This window comes from Pleurodeles waltl, chromosome 7 (genome assembly GCF_031143425.1).
Source record: "Pleurodeles waltl isolate 20211129_DDA chromosome 7, aPleWal1.hap1.20221129, whole genome shotgun sequence".
NCBI classification, from domain to species: domain Eukaryota; kingdom Metazoa; phylum Chordata; class Amphibia; order Caudata; family Salamandridae; genus Pleurodeles; species Pleurodeles waltl.
In genome coordinates, this window is record NC_090446.1 from 795688814 (window position 1) to 795707043 (window position 18230).

The 18230-nt window shown below is 43.8% G+C and overlaps 1 long non-coding RNA gene across 1 annotated transcript in view; it reads right to left on the reverse strand.

Annotated features, from left to right (window-relative positions):
- Positions 1–5087, reverse strand: part of LOC138247322 (uncharacterized) — a 33613-nt gene extending 28526 nt beyond the window's left edge. Inside the window, exon 1 of the long non-coding RNA XR_011194437.1 lies at positions 5054–5087. This is a non-coding gene — a long non-coding RNA (uncharacterized lncRNA). The remainder of the gene's footprint in view (positions 1–5053) is intronic.
- Between the last annotated feature and the right edge of the window lie 13143 nt (positions 5088–18230).

Genomic DNA, 18230 nt, shown 5'->3' on the forward strand with positions numbered 1-18230 from the left:
AAAAAGTGGAAAAGGGGATTGAAAATTTGATTTGAAAGATGCAATTGACAAAACTATGAGAATCTAAGTAGGATAATACAAGATCATCAGATGTATTTGAAGGATAAGAAACTGAAAAAGGCCAAAAGAAACAATGGGGATTTTAAAGACAGAAGGGTCTACACACTTTCATGTAAATACAACAATATCAATGTGATTGGTGATAGAATGAGGAGACATGAAGATGAAACTAAATCACGCTCAATAAGTACTATTTTCATAACCTCTATTGACAGTAATACTTCATACAGTAGGGCCCAGAATGCCCCTGCACCATAATTCAAACTTGTAAAAAAACTTAAACATCAATCAATACAGATCTGTAGAGCACAGCTAATCACCTGTGAGGGTATCCAGGCGCTGAGAGCATAGCTGCTAAGGTTGATGCCATGCCTGCCGCTATCCATTTTCTGGATGCAGTAGGGCTGGAGCACGTCTAATATAAAATCGGAGTAAACAGACAGGAAGCTGCTTGTTGTTCTTGTTGTTCCCTGTCTGCAGCTTCCTGCTGTCAGCTCTACTTTCCTTGCTTCCAAATTCCCTGCACACTGCTTTGACATTCTTGGCGACTTCTTGTCAGGCCACCTTCGTGCTTTGAACTCTTTCATCGGCTTTGTCAGATTTCTCTCTTGATTGCTCCTGTTGTTCAATCCTGGATATCCAGAAAAGGAGAAGAAACCTGTTATAGCCTTGAAGCTCTGCAAAAACCAAGCTAGGGGTAAACTCCCTTTGTGCGCTCACCTGTTTGAAGAGATAATAGAACTATAGTTATCTGAACTTGAATCTTGTCTGTGAATTCTGTGTTATGAACTCTAGTCTCTGAGGGCTTACCTAAACGGACAAAGATAGAATGAATATGATGGTTTCTATGGATTGAAATAAGTTACACATTGTTCTCATATCTGTGCACTTTTTTAAGGCTCTTTATTTTTTGCTTTTTTGACTAATGACTAGAAATGAAATACATGTAGGAATGTATGTTCTCTCCTTTTTTTTATTTGTATTTCTTTCTTTGGTCTAAATTTTTAGTCAGTATTTTTGAGCATTCCTACAAAAGGAACATTAAAACCTGAGGTATGCTTTAGTATAGGTAGTATACGTTCTAATCCCTCTGGTTGCTCCTTACCATATATAAATTTACTCTCAGTCTTTTCCATTAGATACACAGAACCCATCATTTAGCAGCCAGTTTATTTTTTCCACTGATAAACAGAAGAGGGGAATTGTTCAGGTATTTAGTTACACGTAGAAATGTATATGTGCATTAACACTCACCTAAAAAAAAGGCAATGATACTGATGCCCTCTTTGTCTTTATTTTTCTATTAGGAGGAGTCTTGAATAGCCCGAGGTAAACACTAGCACCACAGTGTCCGTGGGACACTTGTTTCTTTTCTCTTCCCCGTCCTCCTTGGTTAGCTTTAACTGTTGTTGGGCTACCGCAGTCGAGGGTGGAGTGGAGAGCCAGCATTGTGTTCTCCTCTCGCTCCTGCATGAAAATAAGGTGATATTCTGACAGTTGGAGAAGGAGCATCCTCCACTGTTGCTCTGGTGGATGGTATGCACAAGGGAGAGGGAGGTGAAATGCAGGAGTCTGGTGGAAGTTCAGGCGGTGGTTGATGTATGCTGGTCCTTGATTGTGAAGGGCTTTGTAGGTGTGGATCAGCATCTTGAATTGACATCTTGTATGATTGGGTAGCCAGTAGAGCATCTTGAGATGGGGGGAGGTCAAGGATGAGTCTGGCTGGTGAGTTCTGTATGGTCTACAGTCTCTTCAGGAGTTGCAAGGTGATTCCTATGTAGAGTTTGTTGCTGTATTCCAGCTGGCTGGTGACTAGCGCTTGAGTGACAGTTCATCTGGTATTGATGGGGAGCCATTTGAAGATCTTATGGAACATGCCAAGGTTATGAAGCAGGCGGACAAAACTGCATTTATCTGGTTTTTCATGGTGAGCTTGTTGCTAGGATGATGCCAAGGTTGCATGCATGGTCCTTCGCAGTGGGTGCTGGTCCACGTTCTGAAGGCCGCCATGAGTCGTTCTATGAGAAAGTGTTGTTCCTGCACATTAGCACTTCCGTCTTGTCTGTACAGGGTTTTAGGCAGATGTCTTTCATCCAGTCGGGGATGCCTGTCATGCACCTGTGGAAGTTGGCCTTTATGGTGGAGGGCTCTTCTGATAGTGAGAGGTTCAGCTGGGTGTTGCCTGCATAGGATATGATGTTCATTCTGTTGGATCTGACAAGGTTGGCCAAGGGGGGGTCATGTAGATGTTGAACAGTACAGGGCTGAAGGATGAGCCTTGAGGGACACCACAGATGATGTCCTTAGGTTCCAAGGTGAAAGGAAGTAGGCAGATTCTCTGGGTTTTTCTAGTGAAGTAGGAGGTGATCCACTTGAGGGCATTTGCTTGGATTCTGATGTGATGAAGCCTCTTGATAAGTGTGTGGTGGGAAACAATGTCTCCTCCTCAAACTCCCAGCAGCATTCAACAATATCGCTGGTACTGGTCTAGCACCTCCACATGGAGAGGATTTTACTCCAGATAACATCTATAAATGTGGGACCTTTGGAAATTGACTTATTATGGATTATAGAACCGTGTTGATGTCTTGTGGTTATGTTTAAGTTTGTTGGTTCTCTAAAATCAAAGGTTTATTTCAATCAGTGCCCCATGAAATCCTTTCCAATCATTACGAAAGTTCCTTCTCCTGCACAGATTATTTCTGACATATTATTTGGAATTACTATTGTCTTTGGAGAACTATGAAACTGTTAGCATTGAGATATTATTGAATGGATTGGATATTGCTGATAATGTTAGTGATGACAGTGGACTAAGGCAACAGTCTAAATTTACATGTTCCGGCACTCATTATAACAATATTAATGCCTTTAAGGAAAGGGCCATATCAGAGTTACATTGAATATACTGGATGACAACAAGATGGTCACAAAGTAAATATAATTTAACATTGGCAGGTGAACAAGCTCTTTGCAGATTGCAACAGGTTTAGACTGTAGTTATTTGGGAGGCTGAAAAAGGTGGGAAAGTGGTCATCATGAATAAGCAGGATTATATGAATGAGATCAGTAGACAGTTGGCTGATCATCATAGCTATGACTTTACTATTTCCAATCTTATGATGGAATTACATTCATATTTGTTTGTAAGGAACCCTGATTTCCCATGTATTTACATGCTCCCTAAGGTACATAAAAAGTGTTAATTCCCACCAGGTAGACCCATATAATCGAGTATAAGAATAGGTATTAAGGAAGAGTATGTGATAGGACATTTTATCAAGAGTAAAACTCTCAGTATGTGATATACATCACTGGCTGTGAATGCAGCTTAGTTTATGTAGGCAGCACATCCGTACTTTACAATTTACACCACAGAGCATTAAAAAAAGTTATCTACTAAAAACAATGTACACTCTGAGCAGCAGTTGTCAAACAAGACACTATTTCTTCAAACTAACCAAGTTATGAATGTGCTAATGATCATACTACCTGCAATCTTCATACCGTGTGATTACTTTAAGATAGCCTGTCTCCTGAAGCAAAACAAGCACATGTACATAGGTTAGTGCTTGGCGCACACAGTCTTCTATAAGTATAAATTATCATGCTGAGACAATTCTGTCTAATAACTCAAGGATGCTTACAAAACTTAGTAAGTGGTACGTACAATCTTTGCATTATTTGAAAAAAACAAATTTGTATAAAAAAAATAACTTGTGTGGAACATAATGCACACAAATCTTCAACTGTCATCTACACAAAGTTACTCTTCGGTACAAATATTTATTAGGTATTCAATACCTCCACACACCTATAATGCATTATGAGCACATGCATTTTGTACACAATCACACCAATTAACTGGGCACAGGCTGTACAAAATTAGGTATACAAGCAATATGGTAGCTACTTACCACTATATATACTATAAAACAATCTACTTGATGATGTCATGAGGGGCCATTATTTAAGTTATTTGAAATGTCATCAGTAATGTCATAAATAGAACATCATGAGTTATGTAACTTGTGAGATCATAAGTGTCCATAAGAGTACATGGTGGGGGTGCAATTTATAGTTAGTGGGCCCGATTCACAAATGCAAAGTTAGACTGATTGGACCAGGGAGCTTTATTTCCCTTAGGCCATCTCACGCCCACGAAAGTCAGACTCCCATGATAGAGAGTGCTCTGATTTGCTGCCAGCAACATGATAAAAATATTGCTGGCAGCCATTAAATGACTCAGGGACTCAGTTCACTGTCCTGAAGTTAGAAAAAAAAAATATATAAGAAGCAGCGTAGGCATACCCTGAATTTGCTTATATACCAGTTATTGTCACAGTGAAGAAAGTTTGCTAGGCCAGCAGATCGAACCATCAGGAAGCACTGAATCTGCCCTGATGCAAGTCATTGAAAATATACAGAGAGACGTACGAACTGCTAAATCCAAAGGGCTATTTTCTTGGATCGATTACATTTATTACAGTAGGACTGCTCCATTTACCTCTGACTCACAAAATTATGATGCTGGTGTTTTGAGTAATCCACCATCCAACCATCAAATCCTAGTATCTGCATTTGTAAGAGTAGAAATGACTTGCCCCGAAAAGTATGGAGAAGACCCAAAACTATATGAATTATCAGAATTTCTTGGACCCAATTTCGTGGGGTCGCTGAAAGGTGACAAATAAAAGAAGAAACCTAGCTGGGATTATTATAATTATGAAAAGGTTCTCCAGAGCTATTTCATATATAGGCCAGTTTCAGGGATATTTATCTAATGCTTCATGGACAGATGGAGCAACCACTGCTTATTAGGGTCCGAGAGAGGACCTTAAGGATGCTGTTTTCACTCTCCTGAACAGGCCCATGTCTACTACTACTACCACTACTATTATTGATTTAGATGTACACATTGATCAGCAGGTAACTAATCAGAGAAAAGAAATACAAAAAAGAAGAAAAAATACAAGACATTTGAAGTTCATACCTATTCTTGCATTCCTCAACTCCTGCTAAACCTTCATCATGTATTCCTGGTTCATTAGAAGAAGCAATGCAGGTGGAGATGGCCTGGAAGAAACTGACTGCAGAAGAAAAGGAAAATCAAAGAAACAATCAACTATTGTGGTCAATCTGGGCATTTTGTTAAACATTGTCCTCATCAAACAGAAAACTACAACACTCTGCCTTAAGCAGCAGGCTAGGACTGAGTGTTTCCCCAAAGAGACCTGCTGAAGAGTCAGACCACTCTTTTGTATAAACATGATATTTGCATTATCTCAAGGACCACTCACCGTTTCTGCACTTCTTGGGTCAGGGGCTATGGGTAATTTCATGTATTACTTATTTGTACAGCAGTATGTAGTGTTAAACCAATACCAGCAGTAGACTGAACACTATTAACGTCTTGTGGTGTAGACACAAGAAATTGCTCAAGTCATTAGATTTCTCTAGCAGGGCATCTAGAGCATATGCCTTTAGATATGATAGCAGCTCCTTTATCCATTAACATTTTAGGCCCCATGGCTTAAAAAAAAAATCCAGTTATCCATTGGCTAAAATAAACGTTGACGTTCTCCTCTCCTGCATTCCTCTCCTAAATGCCAAAAACATTGTTTCCCCAAGGTGGTGTCAACCACTAACACAGAAACTACTGATAAGAAAGATCCTCAGTTATCTCAAATCTACCAAGAAAATGTTGATGTTTTCTCTGATAAAGGAACAGATCAGCTGACACACAGAGTCTGAGCCACAAAGGTAAACATACACATCAGTGTAAGTTTACAACTTTTTGGCATTCACAAACACATTTTACTAGTAGTATCTTTATGACTGTGGAGTTACCACACTTGGAGAAACTCCACACATGAAAAGATAGGCCCTAAGACTGAGCTACTTATTTGATCTCAGGAGCGAAGATCCCTCATGGTTTTGTTTACATAATAACTCAAAGAGAAGAAGATTTATAGACATACATCCAGGAAAACTTTGCTAAGGTACTTCTACACTCGTCTATCTCTCCTGCAGTAACATCTTATTTTTCATGATTTCTGATTCAACCTCATGTTAAACTACTCCTGTCATAGACTAGAGAATTAAGGCCCATATTTATACTTTCTTAGCGCCGCATTTGCGTAATTTTTTGACGCTAAAACGGCGCAAACTTGCAAAATACAATTGTATTTTGTAAGTTTCGCTGTTTATGTGTCAAAAAACGGCGCTAAAAAAGTATAAATATGGGCCTAAATGCTGTACCAATCAACACCCACATTCATTACTTTTCATCTCAGTAATAATAGATCTTCTCCATTCGGCTATACATATCAGAAAACTGGATCTTTGTGGTGCATATAATTTGGTCCAAATATGAGAAGGAGGTGAACGGAAGACAGCATTTAATGCCAAATATGGCCACTTTAAAATTCCTAGTCATGCCATCTGGACTCTGTAATGCCCCTGCTGCCTAGCACCATTTCATCATTGACATTCTGGCCCACATTATGACTTTGGCGGTAAATTCCACTTACCGCAGCGCTCACTGCCTCCAACATACCGCCACTGCGGAGGTCCTTTCACCATATTATGACACACACACACCACAAGTCCGCCACACCAAAGGTCAGTGATAAACTGGCAGTATCAAAACCCACACCGTTACGCCAACAGAACAACGCCCACCACATTATGACCCACAAATCACCACGTCGGACATTCAATGGCAGTAAACCATTGGCGGTACATACCACCGCGCTCAGAATACACACACACATACAAAACAACACCACATTGGACAATTCAAACTATAGAAACCTAACACCCATACACACACCACACCCACACACCCACACCACTATAAAATACACAACCTCATTACCCACAGCCCTTTATGACTACATACCATTGGCATAAGACAGACACCACGACCACAGACAAGGCCAAACCAAAACACCACCTTCACCTATACACCACCCATGCAGCCCACATTACACACCCCAACACATCACCCTACACACCCTCACCCACACAACTCACACCCATGGCACCACAAAGACACCCCCGATTCTCAGAGGAGGAGCTAAGGGTCATGGTGGAGGAAATCATCAGGGTAGAGCCACAGTTATTTGGAGCACAGGTGCAGCAGATATCCATTGCAAGGAAGATGGAGCTACGGCGGAGGATTGTGGACAGAGTCAATACCATGGGACAGCACCCAAGAACCAGGGATGACATGAGAAAGAGGTGGAACGACCTACGGGGGAAGGTACGTTCCACTGCAGCAAGACACCAACTCACTGTACAGAGGACTGGTGGTGCACCCCCACCTCCTCCCCCACAACTAACAACATGGGAGGAGCAAGTCTTCGTAATCATGCATCCTGAGGGCCTGGCCGGAGTAGCAGGAGGACTGGACTGTGGTAGGTCAACAATATACTACTATCACCCCCCTACCTGCATGCCATCACATACCCCCACCCTCACCCTCACTCCCATCACTCCACCACCTCCCACACACCCCACCATCACATCCCACTCATCCCAATGCCAAGCCCTGCATGCCATACCAATGCATGGACACCACTCACAGCCCTGCATGGACACCTATCACCAAAGCATGCACACTAGAGAGAAACAGCTAGCCCACCACATACCAACTTACACAAGTTAAAGCTGCCAGGGCAAATACAACCAAAGAGGGCAAGCCACTGATGCACAATATGTCCAACACAGAAACAGGTTGCAGGGATATATAGGGCTTGTAGGTTCATCAAGAACCCTAGGTACCCAGAGCCAACAAATGAACTGCACCTTGCAATGGGTTTTCATTCTATACCAGGTATACAGCAATTCATTTGCTGAAATATAAAGAGTGAAAAATAGGTACCAAGGAAACCTTTGTATTTCCAAAATGGGCACAAGATAAGGTGTTGAGAAGCAGTGGTTAGTTGCAGATCTCTGAATTCCGGGGTCCCCATATTAGCATGTGAATTACAGTGCATTTCTCAAATAGACTTCTTTTTTACACACTGTCTTACATTTAGAAGGAAAAAATGTAGAGAAAAACAAGGGGCAATAACACTGGTTCTTCTATTCTGTATTCCCCCAAGTCTCCCGATAAAAATGGTACCGCACTTGTGTGAGTAGGACTAGTGTCTGCGACAGGAAACGCAACAAGTACACATCACATTTTGACATTGAAATCTGATTTCTTTTTCGCAAAGTGCTTAGCTATGGATTTTGGCCTCTAGCTCAGCTGGCACCTAGGGAAACCTACCAAACCTGTGCATTTTTTAAAACTAGACAACTAGGGGAATCTAGGATCTGGTGACTTGTGGGGCTCTCACCAGGTTGTGTTACGCAGAATCCTTTGCAATCCTCAAAATTTTGCCAAAAAACACTTTTTCTTCACATTTCGGTGACAGAAATTTCTGGAATCTGAGAGGAGCCATAAATTTCCTTCCACCCAGCATTTCCCCAAGTCTCCAGATAAAAATGGTACCTCACTTGTGTGGGTATACCTTGTGCCTGCGACAGGAAATGCTCCAAAACACAACATGGACACATCCCATTTTCCCGAAGAAAACAGAGCTTTTTTTGCAAAGTACCTAGCTGTGGATTTTGGCCTCTAGCTCAGCCAGCACCTAGGGGAAACCTACCAAACCTGTGCATTTTTTAAAACTAGACACCTAGGGTAATCCAGGATGGGGTAACTTGTGGTGCTCTCACCAGGTTCGGTTACCCAGAATCCTTTGCAAACCTCAAAATTTGGCAAAAAATCACCCTTTCCTCAAATTTCGGTGACAGAAAGTTCTGGAATCTGAGAGGAGCCACAAATGTCCTTCCACCCAGCATTCCCCCAAGTCTCCCAATAAAAATTGTACCTCGTTTATGTGGGTAGGCCTAGTGCCCGCGAAATGTAATGCCTGAAAACACTTTGTGGACACATCAAAATTATCAAATACAAAACTACCTGTTTTTGCGGCAGGCACCTGTGTTTTTGGTCCTGGGCTCAGCAGCCATATAGGGAAACCTATCAAACCCAAAAATTTCTGAAAAATACACACTCAAGGGAGTCTGGGGATATGTGATTTGTGTGGATACCACAATGTTTTCTTACCCAGAATCCTCAGCGAACCTCAAATTTAGCTAGATAAATTAAATTTTTCCACATTTCTGTGTGGGATCACCACACTGGGACGAATTTCCTACCATCCAATGGACACCTCAGTCTGCCGGTAAAAATGATACCTCACTTGTGTAGGTGGGCCAAGTGCCTGTGACAGGGAAGAACCAAAAACATGTTGAAATTGAGGGGGAACCAAAGGGGGTCCAAAAGGGTAGTTTGAAAAAGAAACTGTTTTAGGCTGACAAGTGGGGCAGAATTTTTATCAGTAGAGATGTGACAATGCTGGGTGGTAGGAATTTTGTGGATTCCCAGCTATTCCGGAAGGTTTCATCACAAAAATGTGGGAAAAATATGTGATTTCCAGCAAAGTTGGAGGTTTGCAGGGCATTGTGGGTAAGAAAATGGTGTGGGGTGCATGTGAAGCACACTACCCTGGACTCGCCCAGATTTTTAATTTTCAGATGTGTCTAGGTCTTGTGGATTTTAGTACATGGCAGCATCCCAAAGTCCAAAAAGTGTAGCCCTCACCGTTCCAAGTGGGATGATTTTGAGAGTTAGACAAGCTCTCACGACCCCAATGCAAAACCAAAACCCCAAATAATCAAATGTCCTCTTGCTTGCTGTGGGAAAAGATGCTTTAGTGTGCGGAGGAGAGCTGAAAGACTGTTACCCCCTTTTGTTGGGGTGGGGGCATAACCATGCCCACACTGGTTAGTAGCGAACACCCCACTACTTTTTTTTTTAATTCCCTGGCATCTAGTAGGCTTTCTGCCACCCCGGGGAGTGGATCGGGGGTATTGCCCCATCTGTCCACCGGTGGACAGAACAACTTTGGCCCCATTTATTTGGGGTAGGGGTATGGCCATACCTCCACCCTCTTTTTCGAAAAAGAAATCTTCCCTGGTCTCTGATGGGCTTTATGCCCCCTTGGGGACAGATGGGCCTTCCAAAAATAGGCCAATGTGCCTCCATGGGGAGCGACCCTTGCCCAAGGGGCTGCCCTCAAACAAAACACACACATACACACACCAATCATTGGTGCCTAAGTGGTTTCTGCCCCCCCACACCGGGGGCAGACCTGCCTAATAGAAATAGGCTGATCAGACCCCAATTGGGGCAGAAATGTCCAAAATTAACTTTGCCCTCCACCCCGGGGAGCGACCCTTGCCTAAGGGGTTGCACCACTTGCGTGAAATCGGCACAAAAAAAATCCCTGGTGCCTGGTGGCTTCTGCCTCCCTTCGGGGCAGATCAGCCTAATAAAGATAGGCCGAACCGCCCAAAGGGGGGCAGAAATGGCCTAAAATAAATTTGCCTTCCAGTGGAACGACCCTTGTCTTAGGGGTCGCTCCCATTACGTGAAATTGATGCAAAAAAATAAAAATCCCTGGTGTCTAGTTGTTTCTGCCCCACTTGGGGGCAGGTTGGCCTAATAAAAATAGGCCGATCTGCCCCCAAAGGGGGGCAGAAATGGCCTAAAAAGGTTTCCTCTCCCCCCCCAGGGGAGTGACCCTTGCCTAAGGGGTCGCTCCCCACATCTAAAAAAATAAAACAAAACAAAAATGATCCCTGGTGCCTAGAGGTTTCTGCCCCCGTGGGACAAATCAGCCTAATTACAATAGGCCGATCTGCCCCCCTGGGGGGCAGGAATGGCCTAAAACAAATTCCCCCCCCCCCCAGGGGAGCAACCCTTGCCTAAGGGTTCGCTCCCCTTGCGTGAAATTGACAAAAAAAATCCCTGGTGTCTAGTGGTTTTGGCCCGCCTTGGGGGCAGATTGGCCTAATAAAAATAGGCCAATCTGCCCCCCGGGGGGAGGGGGGGGAAGTGGCCTAAAGACGTTTTGTCCCCCAGGGGAGTGACCCTTGCTTAAGGGGTGGCTCCCCATGTGTAAAAAAACACTAAACAAAAAAATGACCCCTGGCGTCTAGAGGTTTCAGGCTGATCTGCCCCCAGGGGATGGGGGGGGGGGCGAAAAGGCCTTAAGAAAACATTTCCCCCAGGGGAGTGACCCTCGATTGTAAATATAAAAACATACATCCCTGGTGTCTAGTGGGCATTTCTGCTGCCCGATCGGTTCATGATCGGGCAGCAAAAATGCTGAGATTGACATCAAAGGAAAGGAAAGGCCTTTCCTTTCCTTTGATGCCTCTCTCGCCCCCTCCACATGATCGGAACAGAAATGCTTTTGCATTTCTCTTCCGATCCGCGCTGGAGTGGGGGCAACCTCTGATGAGGTCAGCCCACGATCGTGCGCTGACGTCACTGGGGGAGGTGTGAGTGAAAGGGGAAGCGATTCCCCTTCCATCCCTGCCCAGGGCACATAGCAGGATGTAACAGTTACGTCCTGGGCACCCGAGCAGTGCTGCCCAGGATGTAACCGTTATGTCCCAGGCACCCAAGGGGTTAAAGTCCTTACAGTGAAAAGCCCTCAAAAGCTATTTCACTTTAGCAAGGCTGGAGTGACCATAGAGAAATACTGGGAAGCGATAATAAATAATAATTCTGTTATTTTAGGTTTGGGAGCAGCTACAAAAAAATAGTTAAAGGACTGTTTTTAATATTGATTAATGGCCGAACTCAATGCGGAGGTCAGTTAAAAATATTAAGGAAAAGGGACTTTTAGAAAGTTACTTTTTTCCCTGCCTGAAACTCCTCCAATTCTGAAGGTCTTTGATAAGGTTTGAAAACTGCTTCCAGAGCAGAGACAAGGGCATGGGTGCGGGGAAGTGTTTTGTTTACACTGGCAGTGCCTAGGTTACTTAATTCACTTCAAGGGGCCTTTCCTATCACACTCAGATTTAGCTTACACCTGAAAAGGTGCTCTCCTTTGTCCTATCAGTCAGGCAGGCATTTAATCCAGAAGTAGAAAGCTGCCCCAAACCTGTTTGGAGTGACCAAGAAGAAGGGAACGGCTCTTTGTCTTGGCTACACTTCTTGGTTGGCACACTCACAAACTAATGACAAGCATAGACATGGCACCCCAAAACACCTTGGAGCTTCTCTATAGCATACATCTGATTCATCTGAACCTCACTGAGAAGGTATCCAACCTTGTGAAGACCTCATCAGATACAGCTCATAGCCTTGCCCCACTGGAGGATTCTTAGCTTCAAAAATGAGACTCTGAGCTTGATTTAGAGTTTGACAGTGAGTATACTCTGTCACAACTGCAACAGAGTGGCCTTTCTGCCATACAACCACTTCTGTCGCTGACATACTGCTCCGATGGACAACCAGGGTTATGGAGCCATTGGTGTTTTGGCTATTCACCACTTCCCCCCCCCCCCAGTTTAGAGTGGGCAGATAAATCTCCTGTTTTCACTCTTACATACTTCAGTGAAAAAAGCAGCAGAAAGAGACAGTCAAAATATTTAAATGAGCCCCACTCCATGGGACACAATTCCCATTTTGTTGGGTCATTAGTTTTTGGTTTTTCAAAAACAAAAGTCTCTTTGGGATTTTCTTTTGAAAAAACACAAACAAATGTAAAAGTTTGATGGGTGGTCTTGACGGATGCTGCCTGTCAAAGGTTTGACCCTTTGACAGGATCCACTATGACAACAATTTCTGCCAATGTTAAGAGATGTCCACATGGCCTTTTGACATCTTTAAATGTGGAGGATAGCTACTCCATCACACTGATGAAGTAAAGCCTGTTATCCGCAGGACAAAATCCAAAATAGAAATCCAGCAGGCAAGAGAATTTCCCTGGCTGCAAAATTTAAATGTTCCCACTAAGAGTGTTTCCCTCCAAAACTAATGGCTTCACCGGGACCTTGTTCGATGCATATCTGATTTTGTTGAGCTTTCCTTGTATACAGCCTAGTACCTTGCCCCTTGTAAGAAATTGTGCTATTGGTTCACAGTATGAAAATCCTTCGCAAGCAGCAAACCACAATCCTTTGCAGGGTAAACCACAAAAGTCACTAAATTACCCTGTGCACAACCCTCTAGTAGCTTGGCACAAAATCTTTCAGGCTTAACTTAGAGGGAGTGTGGAAAGTGTTTATGTAGCACACATTGAAAACACTGTGTTAGACCTGGCATCTTGAGGGTGGTCTTGACCCCAGCCTTTTTGCCTTTCACCTCCTGTTTTTCGCTGTATCTTTTTGTGGGCCTTAGGTCTCTGAGCACTTTACCACTGATAACCAGTGCTAGAGTGCATGTGCTTCTCCCATAAACATCTAAACATGAGAACATTGGTGTGTCCACAATTGGCATATTTAATTTACTTGAAAGTCCCTTGTAAAGTGGTATACCATATACCTGTAAATTAACTGCTATGAGTGGGCCTGCAGCACTGATTATGCCACCCCCTCAAGTAGCCCTGTAAAATAGTTCTCATGTCTGCTTGCTCAGTTTCACTTCAACTTGGCATTTAAAACCTCTTGCTAAGCCTCAAACTCCCCTTTTATTACATATGTCACCCCTAAGATAGACCATAGGTACCCGAAAGTGTAGGGTGCTCTATACATAAAAGGAAGGACATGTTCTTTTAAGTTTTACATGTCCTGGTAATGAAAAACTTCCAAATTAATTTTTCATTAATATGAAGCTTACTCCTTTCATTGGCCAGCATTAGGAATTCCTTAATATACTTTTAAGCTGTAATTCTCGATCAGAAAGGAGTAGATACATCATGTTTCATATTATTGGAATGGTAATGATAAAGCCTTTTTACTGGTGAAGTCGGATTTATTATTACTATTTTAGGAATGCCTTTTTAGAAAGCGACCATTTCTCTGCTCTCACTGCTCTGTTTCCCTGACTTTCTCTCTCCAGTACATGTCGGGACTGGGCTAAGTAGCAGCTACATTTGTGCATTACCTATAGACAGCCACAACACAGGACACTCAACTGCATCTGCATTCATCTGCATACTGATGAATCTTCCTGGGCAGGGAGGATGAGAAGGGCTCACACTGACACTTCAAAGGATAGTGGCCTGGGCCCAACACAAAGGGCTGATTATCTCAAAATGATAGTCTGGAGCCAGGGCTGTGGTGAAAGGGGGAGCTGTGCACTTCAAGGAGCTGCTTTGAAGTCATCTCCACTTCAAGGATGTTAGAAATGGAGTCTTTGGTTGGCAGTCGGGTTACCCCCTGTCCAAGCAAGGACCTTCACTCTAGTCAGGGTAAGTCACACACAATCCAAATTATCTGGTGCCCACCCTCTGGTAGCTTGGCACTGAGCAGTCAGGCTTAACTTAGAAGGCAATGTGTAAAGGATGTGTGCAATAAATCATACAATAACACAATACAGGGAGTGCAGAATTATTAGGCAAATTAGTATTTTGACCACATCATCCTCTTTATGCATGTTGTCTTACTCCAAGCTGTATAGGCTCGAAAGCCTACTACCAATTAAGCATATTAGGTGATGTGCATCTCTGTAATGAGAAGGGGTGTGGTCTAATGACATCAACACCCTATATCAGGTGTGCATAATTATTAGGCAACTTCCTTTCCTTTGGCAAAATGGGTCAAAAGAAGGACTTGACAGGCTCAGAAAAGTCAAAAATAGTGAGATATCTTGCAGAGGGATGCAGCACTCTTAAAATTGCAAAGCTTCTGAAGCGTGATCATCGAACAATCAAGCGTTTCATTCAAAATAGTCAACAGGGTCGCAAGAAGCGTGTGGAAAAACCAAGGCGCAAAATAACTGCCCATGAACTGAGAAAAGTCAAGCGTGCAGCTGCCACGATGCCACTTGCCACCAGTTTGGCCATATTTCAGAGCTGCAACATCACTGGAGTGCCCAAAAGCACAAGGTGTGCAATACTCAGAGACATGGCCAAGGTAAGAAAGGCTGAAAGACGACCACCACTGAACAAGACACACAAGCTGAAACGTCAAGACTGGGCCAAGAAATATCTCAAGACTGATTTTCTAAGGTTTTATGGACTGATGAAATGAGAGTGAGTCTTGATGGGCCAGATGGATGGGCCCGTGGCTGGATTGGTAAAGGGCAGAGAGCTCCAGTCCGACTCAGACGCCAGCAAGGTGGAGGTGGAGTACTGGTTTGGGCTGGTATCATCAAAGATGAGCTTGTGGGGCCTTTTCGGGTTGAGGATGGAGTCAAGCTCAACTCCCAGTCCTACTGCCAGTTCCTGGTAGACACCTTCTTCAAGCAGTGGTACAGGAAGAAGTCTGCATCCTTCAAGAAAAACATGATTTTCATGCAGGACAATGCTCCATCACACGCGTCCAAGTACTCCACAGCGTGGCTGGCAAGAAAGGGTATAAAAGAAGGAAATCTAATGACATGGCCTCCTTGTTCACCTGATCTGAACCCCATTGAGAACCTGTGGTCCATCATCAAATGTGAGATTTACAAGGAGGGAAAACAGTACACCTCGCTGAACAGTGTCTGGGAGGCTGTGGTTGCTGCTGCACGCAATGTTGATGGTGAACAGATCAAAACACTGACAGAATCCATGGATGGCAGGCTTTTGAGTGTCCTTGCAAAGAAAGGTGGCTATATTGGTCACTGATTTGTTTTTGTTTTGTTTTTGAATGTCACAAATGTATATTTGTGAATGTTGAGATGTTATATTGGTTTCACTGGTAATAATAAATAATTGAAATGGGTATATATTTTTTTTTGTTCAGTTGCCTAATAATTATGCACAGTAATAGTCACCTGCACACACAGATATCCCCCTAACATAGCTAAAACTAAAAACAAACTAAAAACTACTTCCAAAAATATTCAGCTTTGATATTAATGAGTTTTTTGGGTTCATTGAGAACATGGTTGTTGTTCAATAATAAAATTAATCCTCAAAAATACAACTTGCCTAATAATTCTGCACTCCCTGTATAGCACCACAAGAATACACCACACAGTGTTTAGAAAAATGTAATATTTATCTGGATAAATGCAGGTCAAAATGATCAAAGATGCAATAAGTAGATGTAGAGATATCACTTAAAAGTGATGTAAAGTGTCTTAAGTCTTTTAAAAGCAAACAAAGTCTCTTTCAAGGACAAAGTACCTGGTTTGCGTGAAACATCTCCGCAAAGGGTGGCAGAGGAGGAGATGCGTGGAAACAAAGGGGTGTGCGTCGATTTCTGAGCCGCACATAGTGATGCTTCGATTAGTTTTCACGCAGGGACAGCTGTGGTTCGATTTATGGTGCTTGGTCGTGGATCCTCTTCGGGTTGTGGGGTTTTCAGGTGCCCCGGGGATGATGCGTGGATTTACGGTGCTGCTAGGAGGAAGTCACAGGAGCTGTGTCGATCCGGTAGGCATTGCATTTAATTTTCTACCGCACGGCAGGCGCTGTGTCGATTCCTCTCTGGAAGTCAGGCTGTGTCGTTCTGGCTCTGCTATGCGCCGATCCAGTGAGGCTGTGCATCGAGGTTCCAGTCGCTACGCTAGCGCTGCGTCGATCTTCTCATTGGGAAGTTGGGCTGCGTCATTCCGGTTCGGCACGCGGTGAAATGTTCACCGCAATGCAGGCTGTGCGTCGTTTCTGGCAGGCTGTGCATCAGATTTCACTGCACAAGGAGTCCTTCTTGTAGAGATGAAGTCTTTTTGGTCCTGAGAATTCAGGGAAAAGGAGGCAAGCTCTATCCAAGCCCTTGGAGAGCACTTCTTCACCCCAGCCAGAGAGCAGCAAGGCAGCAGGGCAACAGCAAGGCAGCAGTCCTTCACAGAAAGCAGACAGGTGAGTCCTTTGAGCAGCCAGGTAGGTCTTCTTGGCAGGATGCAGGTTCTGGTTCTGGTTCTCTTCTCCAGGAAGTGTCTGAGTTGGTAGGGGCAGAAGCCCTGTTTTTATACCCAAATGTGCCTTTGAAGTGGGGGAGATTTCAAAGAGTGGCTTAGAAGTGCACCAGCTCCCATTTCAGTTCAATCCTGTCTGCCAGGGTCCCAGTAGGGGGTGTGGCAGTCCTTTGTGAGAGAGCAGGCCCTCCACCCTCCCAGCCCAGGAAGACCCATTCAAAATGCAGATGTATGCAAGTGAGGCTGAGTATCCTGTGTTTGGGGTGTGTCTGAGTGAATGCACAATGAGCTGTCAACTAAACCAGCCAGACGTGGATTGCAAGGCACAGAAAGATTTAAGTGCAGAGAAATGCTCACTTTCTAAAAGTGGCATTTCTAAAATAGTAATATTAAATCCAACTTCACCAGTCAGCATGATTTTGTATCACCTTTCTGGCCATACTAAATATGACCTTCCTACTCCTTTCAGATCAGCAGCTACCACTCAAACAATGTATGAGGGCAGCCCCAATGGTAGCCTATGAAGGGATCAGGCCTCACAGCAGTGTAAAAACTAATTTAGGAGTTATACACCACCAGGACATGTAAACTACACAGGTACATGTCTTGCCTTTTACCTACACAGCACCGTGCCCTAGGGGTTACGCAGGGCACACCTTAGGGGTGCCTTCTATGTAGAAAAAGGGGAGTTTTAGGCTTGGCAAGTACTTTTAAATGCCTAGTCAAATTGGCAGTGAAACTGCACACACGGGCCTTGCAATGGCAGGCCTGAGACAAGGTTAAGAGGCTACTTAAGTGGGTGGTACAATCAGTGCTGCAGGCCCACTAGTAGCTTTTAATCTACTGGCCCTGGGCACATATAGTGCACTCTACTAGGGACTTATAAGTAAATTAAATAGCCCAATTGGGTATGAACCACTGTTACCATGCTTAAAGGGAGGGAGCATATGCACTTTAGCACTGGTTAGCAGAGGTAAAGTGTGCAGAGTCTAAAAACCAGCAAAAACAGGATCTCAAAAGTGAAGGGAGACAGGTAAAAAATTAGGGGTGACCACCCTAGGGCTGTCAGGTCTAGCAAAGGGCAATTAGTGATATAAGTACTGGGGCTCTGACCCTCTGAAATCAGACACTCCTGGACTTGTAACTAAGCTCTGCCAGAGCAGCAGCTGTGCTGCCTAAAAGACTTAACTGGACTGCTTTTCTGGAAGGACTGCTTTTCTGCTTGTGGCCCTACTTCCAGCCACTCTCTGTCTCTGTTGGAGGAGAGTTGGACTCTGATGGCCCTGAGACTTTGGGAACAGGGGGCAAGCCA